General features: G+C 35.9%; 1 long non-coding RNA gene across 1 annotated transcript; it reads right to left on the bottom strand.

Annotated features, from left to right (window-relative positions):
* On the bottom strand, positions 405 to 7,280 carry LOC110266556. The gene is made up of 2 exons (XR_002353969.1): positions 7,175 to 7,280; positions 405 to 444 (listed from the first exon to the last, which is right to left on the bottom strand). It is a non-coding gene; the product is annotated as an uncharacterized LOC110266556 (long non-coding RNA).

Genomic DNA, 7,498 nt, shown 5'->3' on the forward strand with positions numbered 1-7,498 from the left:
GATTCACTCAATTCTCTCCTAATCATGCTTTCCAAGATTTATTTTTCATCTAACAATCAACAATTACTTCATGCATGCATACAAATATCATGAGGTCTTTCCACAAGGTTGTAATGGGGTTAGGGTCAAGGTAGGGTTATATATGGTTAAGTGGACTAGAATTTGAATCTTTGATTAACCTAAGCTTCCCACCTAACCTATATAACAGCCTATAGAATTTAAGTGCTAATCTAACTACCCATTCTTCCTTTTTTCACATACTCATGCATTTTCTTTTCACTTCACAACACATATGCATTGATTCTTATTGAACTTTACTTTGGAGTATTTTGTCCCCTTTTTATTGCTTTTTCTTTTTCTTTCTTTTTCTATATTTTTTTTCTTTTCTTTTCCATACTTATTTCTTTTTCTTTTGTTTTTCTCATTTTTCTTTCTTTCAAACTACTATATACAAGAACATCAATGCACAAGGTCTAAACATTTAATTAACATATGAGTATGCACTCAATTCTCAAATATAGAAATACAAAATATCTTTTTGCCTCAACCAATGTCCCAAGTTTGTCCACACTTGAATGATACACACACTCACTAGCCTAGGCTAATCGAAGGTCCAAATCAAGGACATTTATTATTTTTCGCTTTAAGGCTTGTAATGTGCTAAATTAAAGAACATAGTGGGTTAATTGTAGGCTCAAAGTTGGCTAACAAAGGTTGATAAAAGGTAGGCTATTTGGATAAGTGAGCTAAATGAAATGATGGCCTTAATCATATAAATGCATGTATACACAAAATAATGGACATATAGAATCAAACAAATCAAAGATTACAATCATAGAAAGAGAATAATGCACACAAGAAGGAAAATAAGTGGTTATAAGATGTAAGCACGCAATTAGGCTCAAAACTCACAAGCTTGTGTTCTTAGCTCAAAACATGATCCACAATGTATAATTCAAGCAAGTTCAATGAAAAGTTTTCACTCAAATCAATTGGGATATCAATGCCCTATAAAAAAATTATTTTTCTTGGAGAGTTTCATTATTCTAACTAAGCTTATTTTAAATATATATATATGCAACTAAGAATCCTAAAAGACCTAAAAAAAAATAAAATGCAAAAGTATTGGGATTAGAAACTTCTCACCTAAAAATGCCGACTAGTCGGACGACCTCCCCACACTTAAAAGTTTGCACCGTCCTCGGTGCATTCAAAGATAAGTAAGGGGGTACGGCGACTTCCTAGTTGCCACCTTCAGCTGGTGGATCAACCGGTTGCTGCATGTTCTTTTTTTCGCTTCTATTTTTTCTTATGGTGACTCAACCTGAAATTAGAAGGCAGGATAGTAAGAAAAGTAAATGCAAAAGCAAGGAAGGTTAAATTGTTGGAATGAGGTAATAATCACTAGAATTGAGTGAGTGAATTAGTGTGACAATGAAGAAAAGAGTATGTGAGCTCTAAATTGCGCGCGGTTTAGAACACACGCACACTAGCATAAAGAGCTTTGTCACAATTTACACAACAGAAGAATGCACTTCACTCATTCTAGTGTGCTTAAAATACTCTAAGAAGACTTGTAATTCATGATACAAACAAGTAGTGAAGAGGCATGAAAGCATTCAAGCCAAGAATCAAGCAATTGTGAATTGGATAATGAATAGACATTTATTGATGTGCAAGAGAACTTAATGGACCAAATAGAATATGAAAGTTACACATCAATCAATGACACACTTTGAATTTGTGGCTCACATTACCTAGTGGACATAAGATGGGAAACATGGTTGCTATGCAATGTAGTAAAAGAGAACTAGAGGTGAAAAGTCAATCACATAGCAAGCATGGTCCAAATAGCTTGAGAATTTCAAAAGCATGTCCCTAGGTGATCTTCTAATCCAATTTCACAAAAGACACATTATGCCAAAATGACTAGTTTCAAATATGTGTAGAGCACATAACTAAACAATCAATGGTCAATCATGTCATTAAGGCTTATGCATAACATATGGATGCATATGATCAAAAAATACAATGCATTAAGATAAATGCACAACATCTAATATCAAAAAATTGCCTAGTCAAAGAAGAAGATTCAAATCACAAGGTAGCCAAATCATGCAATTCAAAAGAGTTAACTACTTGAAGGCAATGTAACATGCGCTTGGTATTCACAAACATTAAGCATTAGGATCTTAAAACCAAGTAGCAAATGGTAACCTCAACAAAGAATCCAACAACTGAAATTAGCAACAATGATGCTAGGATAGCATCTCATGGATAATCAGCAGCAATTAACAGTAAACAAGATTTATAATCCAACACTTACAATGAAAAATAGAAAATAAAATGAAAAATTAAACTAACAAAACAACTAACTAACTAACTAAAAAAAATGGTTATAGATGGTGTTTGGTAGTGTTGGATGATGGTTGAAGAAGGGAAAGAAAAAACGAGATGAGAGAAGAAGGAAGGAAATGGAAAGAGCGAAAGAAAAGAAGGTGTGTGGAACAAGGCAATCCACGCGCGTGCATCATGCGACGCGTACGTGTGGATAGGTGAAATGGGATCGACGCGTACGCGTGGGTTTATTCAGAGAAGCGATGCGTACGCGTGGGCTGACGCGTACGCATGGGTGGTTTTTGTGCGAAACACATAATTCCAGCCTAAAACTCGCACAACTCTCGGGTTTTTGTGTGGAGGGGAAATTTTTGAATCCACGCGTACGCGTGGGTCACGCGTGCGCGTGGATGGTCGAAAATGCTTGACGCACACATACGCGTGGGATGCGCATACGCATGGGTTGGTGCTCTGTTTTTCAAAAAATTTTCAATCTCTTGCACTAAACCAGGCATTCCAAGCCTCCAAACAACTACCAAAACACAATAAAACCTTATTTAACATGTCAAACTACCAAATAAACTCAACAAACTAAACAAAACTTGAAATTAAACCTATTTTTACCAATATTTTCAAAAAAGAAAAATGAAAAGATTTTACCATGGTGGGGTGTCTTGCACCTAGCACTTTTATTTATTGTCCTTAAATTGGACATTTTGGGAAGCTCCTTGTCATGGTGGCTTGTGCTTGAATCCATCATTGAACATCCACCAATGGTTGGACTTCCAATGAGCTCTTTTCTTCAAAATTAATGCCATCAAGCCTTGATGAAGTTCCACACAAGCTAAGGGTCCCCAAAATTGATCCTCATGTATGCCGGGATCCCAAATCTTATTTCTACACCCATCTTCAAGTTGATCATCATTAATCAATTTGGGTGCCATAATCTCGGAATTTTCACTCAAGCGACCAAACATTATCCTAGACCCAAGCAATCTAGCTCTACACCAACCCTTGCTATTAAACCTTGAACATGTAACCATCATGAACCTAGAATGATGTTTCCAACTACTAACCATCTCCATTTTTCTCTTCAATCCACAAATATTTTTAAGTTTACCATCCGTCTCAAGCAAACCATATTCAAGGTGAATAATAAAGCTTAAGGATAAGGGATTTACCCACTTGAATGAAAGAATGGATGGTGATGGCTTGGGGAGAAGTATTTCCACTGGTCTTGCAAGCTTCACTCCCTTGTGTTCTTCCTTGATTACCTCCACATCTTGACAACTTTCTTCAACTTCTCCTTGCTTGTTGACTTCTTCCAACTCTTCATCATCCTTAATCAAATCAAACTTTGGAGGTTGTGTGAAGTCCACTTCAACATCAACTTCACACCCAACGGAAGTGTCTTCAACAAGGTCACCAATGTCACTTGGTGTGGAGTTTTCTTCAATAACTTCAACTTCATGTCCAATGGGAGAGGATTCAATTATAGATAGGAATTCTTCGATGATTGAATTCATCTCTTGATCAACCTCCTCAAATTCTTCAACATTGATGTGCCTTGGAGGTTGTTGAGACTCCCATGGTGGTTCCGCATCTCCTAAATCTTCTACCACTTCTTCCTCTTCTTCAATAATCATGGCTTCCTCTAATTGCTCCAATACAAAATCTAACTCCTCATTCTCCACTAGATTTTCCAATCTCTCCTTCATGCTATACTCTTCTTTTGATCCTTAACATGTGGCCATGGAAGTACTTTGAGTGCATGAGTATTGGGAGGCCAAAGTGTACACTACCTTGGCAAAGTTAGTCACAAATTCTAGTGCATTCCTTTGCATATCCTCTTGCCCTTGAAGTAGCAAAGTGAGAGAATCTTCTATCGGGGTTTGGGGTGAATAGGAAGGTTCATTATTTGGAAGGAAGGGTTCATAATAGGAAGGTGGTTCTTCTTGGTAAGGGTATGGAAGTTATGGTTCTTGGGAGCAATTGTATTGGAATGTGGGTGGTTCTATGGGTTTTCTCTCATAATGGTCACAAGGATGAGGTAGGGGTGCTTGGTTATATGATGGGGTGGATCATAGGGAGGTGTTTGGTGGAAAGGGGCTTGTGAGTATAGTTGATGGCTATGTTGAGGATAAAACTCATAGGCATATGGTGGTGGTTGTTGATAGTCACAAGGAAGATCACCATAGTCATTTGATTGGTATGCATCATAGAATGGCTCTTGTTCATAGTGCATTGGGGGAGGTTGTTGCCAAGAGGATTGATCATATGCATATCTCCCATCTTTAAGTGTCCCATCCTTGATGCACATCCTCATTGTAATCTACATTCCCTATAACATAATTGTAATCACACTCATAGCCAAAGTGATGAGAATTCATAGTAGCAAGAGAAAATAAAAACAAAAACTAGTAACAAATAAAGAAAATAAACTTTTACAACTACCAAAAACTAACAATGAAGCAAAAGGCAAACATATTCATAATACTCACATATATACCATAACCAATAACAAGGCACACAATTGCAACTCCAAGGTAACGGCACCATTTTTGATGAACGGAAAATTATTGTGCCGGTATAGAATTTCACAAATAAAATCTCGTTGTAAGCATAGTTCTAAACCAACAAATAATTCCTCAATCAAAAATTTGTTTGTCAAAAGAACAAACCCCAATAAAAATAAACCAAAGTATTTAAACCTCGGGTCATCTCTCAAGGAATTGCAGGGTAGTGTTCTTGTTATTGGCTATGGGTTGCATGTTTTGGGGTTTTTGAATAATAGGAAAAAAATGTAAATGGCAAAAGAAATAAACTAACAACTAGCAAAGCTCTTGGCAAGGTATGAGAAGTAGAAGTCCTATCCTTATTATCATCATCAATTGTGATGAGAATTGTTCATTGCTCCACTTAGTTAACCTCTAACTATGAAGGAAAGTCAAGTGGATGTAATCAACTTGAGTCCACAAGTCCTAGTCAAATCCTAAGGAAAGACTAGCTTTAGTGGCATTCAAATCAACTGTCAACTTCCAATTATAAATCAACAAAAGAGTTTGATAACTCAAAAGTCTCCAATTACTTAACCTAAATGAAGAGGAGAAAAATCTAGCTCAAAACTAAAAGAGACATTTCATCAAACACATAAAAGGTAATAAAAGTAAACATTATAAATTGCAAGAATTAAAGGAACTATAACTAGTCAAAGGCAAGAGATCAACAATACAAAACCAAAGCAAGTATGAAAAGACATGGAAATCATAAATTGCATTGAAAGGAAAAGGAGATCTACAAAAGATTTCATAAACTAAAATTTACAATATAAAGGAACTACAAGAAAAGTAAAATGCTAGAACAAGTAGAGATAAAAGGAAAACTAAAGCAAAAGAAGAAGTAGATCTAGATATAAAAGGAGAAGAAAACTAAGAACCCTACTCTAGAGAGAGGAGAGAGCCTCTCTCTCTAGAATTCTATATCTCTCTCTAAAACAAAGTGTATGAATGATTTCCCCCCTTTTTCAATCTTCAATTCTGCATGTAATAGGCTTAGAAAATGAGTTGGATTTGAGCCTGGGAAGCTCAGAAATCACCCCCAACCTTTTCACTTTAATGATGTCACGTGCGAGCAGCGACGCATACACATGGGTCACGCGTACGCGTTGTTTGGCGTTTTGCTATCCACGCGTACGCGTAGTGCACGCATACGCGTCGCCATGAGACTTCATCATCCACGCGTGCGCATCGGTGTCAGCACTCTAAATCCTTGATTTTCCATGAGTTCTCCACTTTGCATGCTTTCCTCTTCACTCCTTTGATCCATTTCTAGCCTTTTCAACCTGAATACACTAACAAACACATCAAGGCATCTAGTGGAATCAAAGGTGAATTAAAATTAGAAATTAAGGGCCTAAAAAGCATGTTTTCACACTTAAGCACAAATTAAAGGAGAATCTCAAAACCATGCTATTTCATTGTATAAATGTGAGAAAAGATGATAAAATCCTCTAAAATCAACACAAAATAAACCCTAAAAATGGGGTTTATCAACCTCCCCACACTTAAACCAAGCATGTCCTCATGCTAGAATAAAGAAAGAAACAAAGAGTACCAACACTTATTCAATGTAATAAAATATCTAAATGCAATCTACCTAAATGTACTATCTAAAGGAATGCAACTACTTGGTCAAAACAATTCAATTCCCAAGGAAACATATATAAGCATAAGGGCTAAATCAATAGCAATCAAATTAAATCCACATTTGAATTGAGTTATTAAAAATTTTTACAAACTTGCAAGAAAAGTGATGATCGTAGGTGAAAACATCTAATTGAGCAATCGAACCCTCACCTTATGTGTATCCGCACTAGTCGCTCAAGTGTTTGGGGTTGATTCACTCAATTCTCTCCTAATTATGCTTTCCAAGATTTATTTTTCATCTAACAATCAATAATTACTTTATGCATGCATACAAATATCATGAGGTCTTTCCACAAGGTTGTAATGGAGTTAGGGTCAAGGTAGGGTTATATATGGTTAAGTGGACTAGAATTTGAATCTTTGATTAACCTAAGCTTCCCACCTAACCTATATAACAACCTATACAATTTAAGTGCTAACCTAACTACCCATTCTTCCCTTTTTCACATACTCATGCATTTTCTTTTCACTTCACAACACATATGCATTGATTCTTATTGAACTTTTCTTTGGAGTATTTTGTCCCCTTTTTATTGCTTTTTCTTTTTCTTTCTTTTTCTATATTTTTTTTCTTTTCTTTTCCATACTTATTTATTTTTCTTTTGTTTTTCTCATTTTTCTTTCTTTCAAACTACTATATACAAGAACATCAATGTAGAAGGTCTAAACATTTAATTAACACATGAGTATGCATCCAATTCCCAAATATAGAAATACAAAACACCTTTTTGCCTCAACCAATGTCCCAAGTTTTCCCACACTTGAATGATACACACACTCACTAGCCTAGGCTAATCAAAGATCCATATTAAGGACATTTATTATTTTTCGCTTTAAGGCTTGTAATGTGATAAATTAAAGGACAAAGTGGGTTAATCGTAGGCTCAAAGTTGGCTACAAAGGTTGATAAATGGTAGGCTATTTGGGAAAGTGAGCTAAATGAAATGATGGCCTCA

The sequence above is a fragment of the Arachis ipaensis genome, chromosome B09 (genome assembly GCF_000816755.2).
Source record: "Arachis ipaensis cultivar K30076 chromosome B09, Araip1.1, whole genome shotgun sequence".
NCBI lineage: Eukaryota > Viridiplantae > Streptophyta > Magnoliopsida > Fabales > Fabaceae > Arachis > Arachis ipaensis.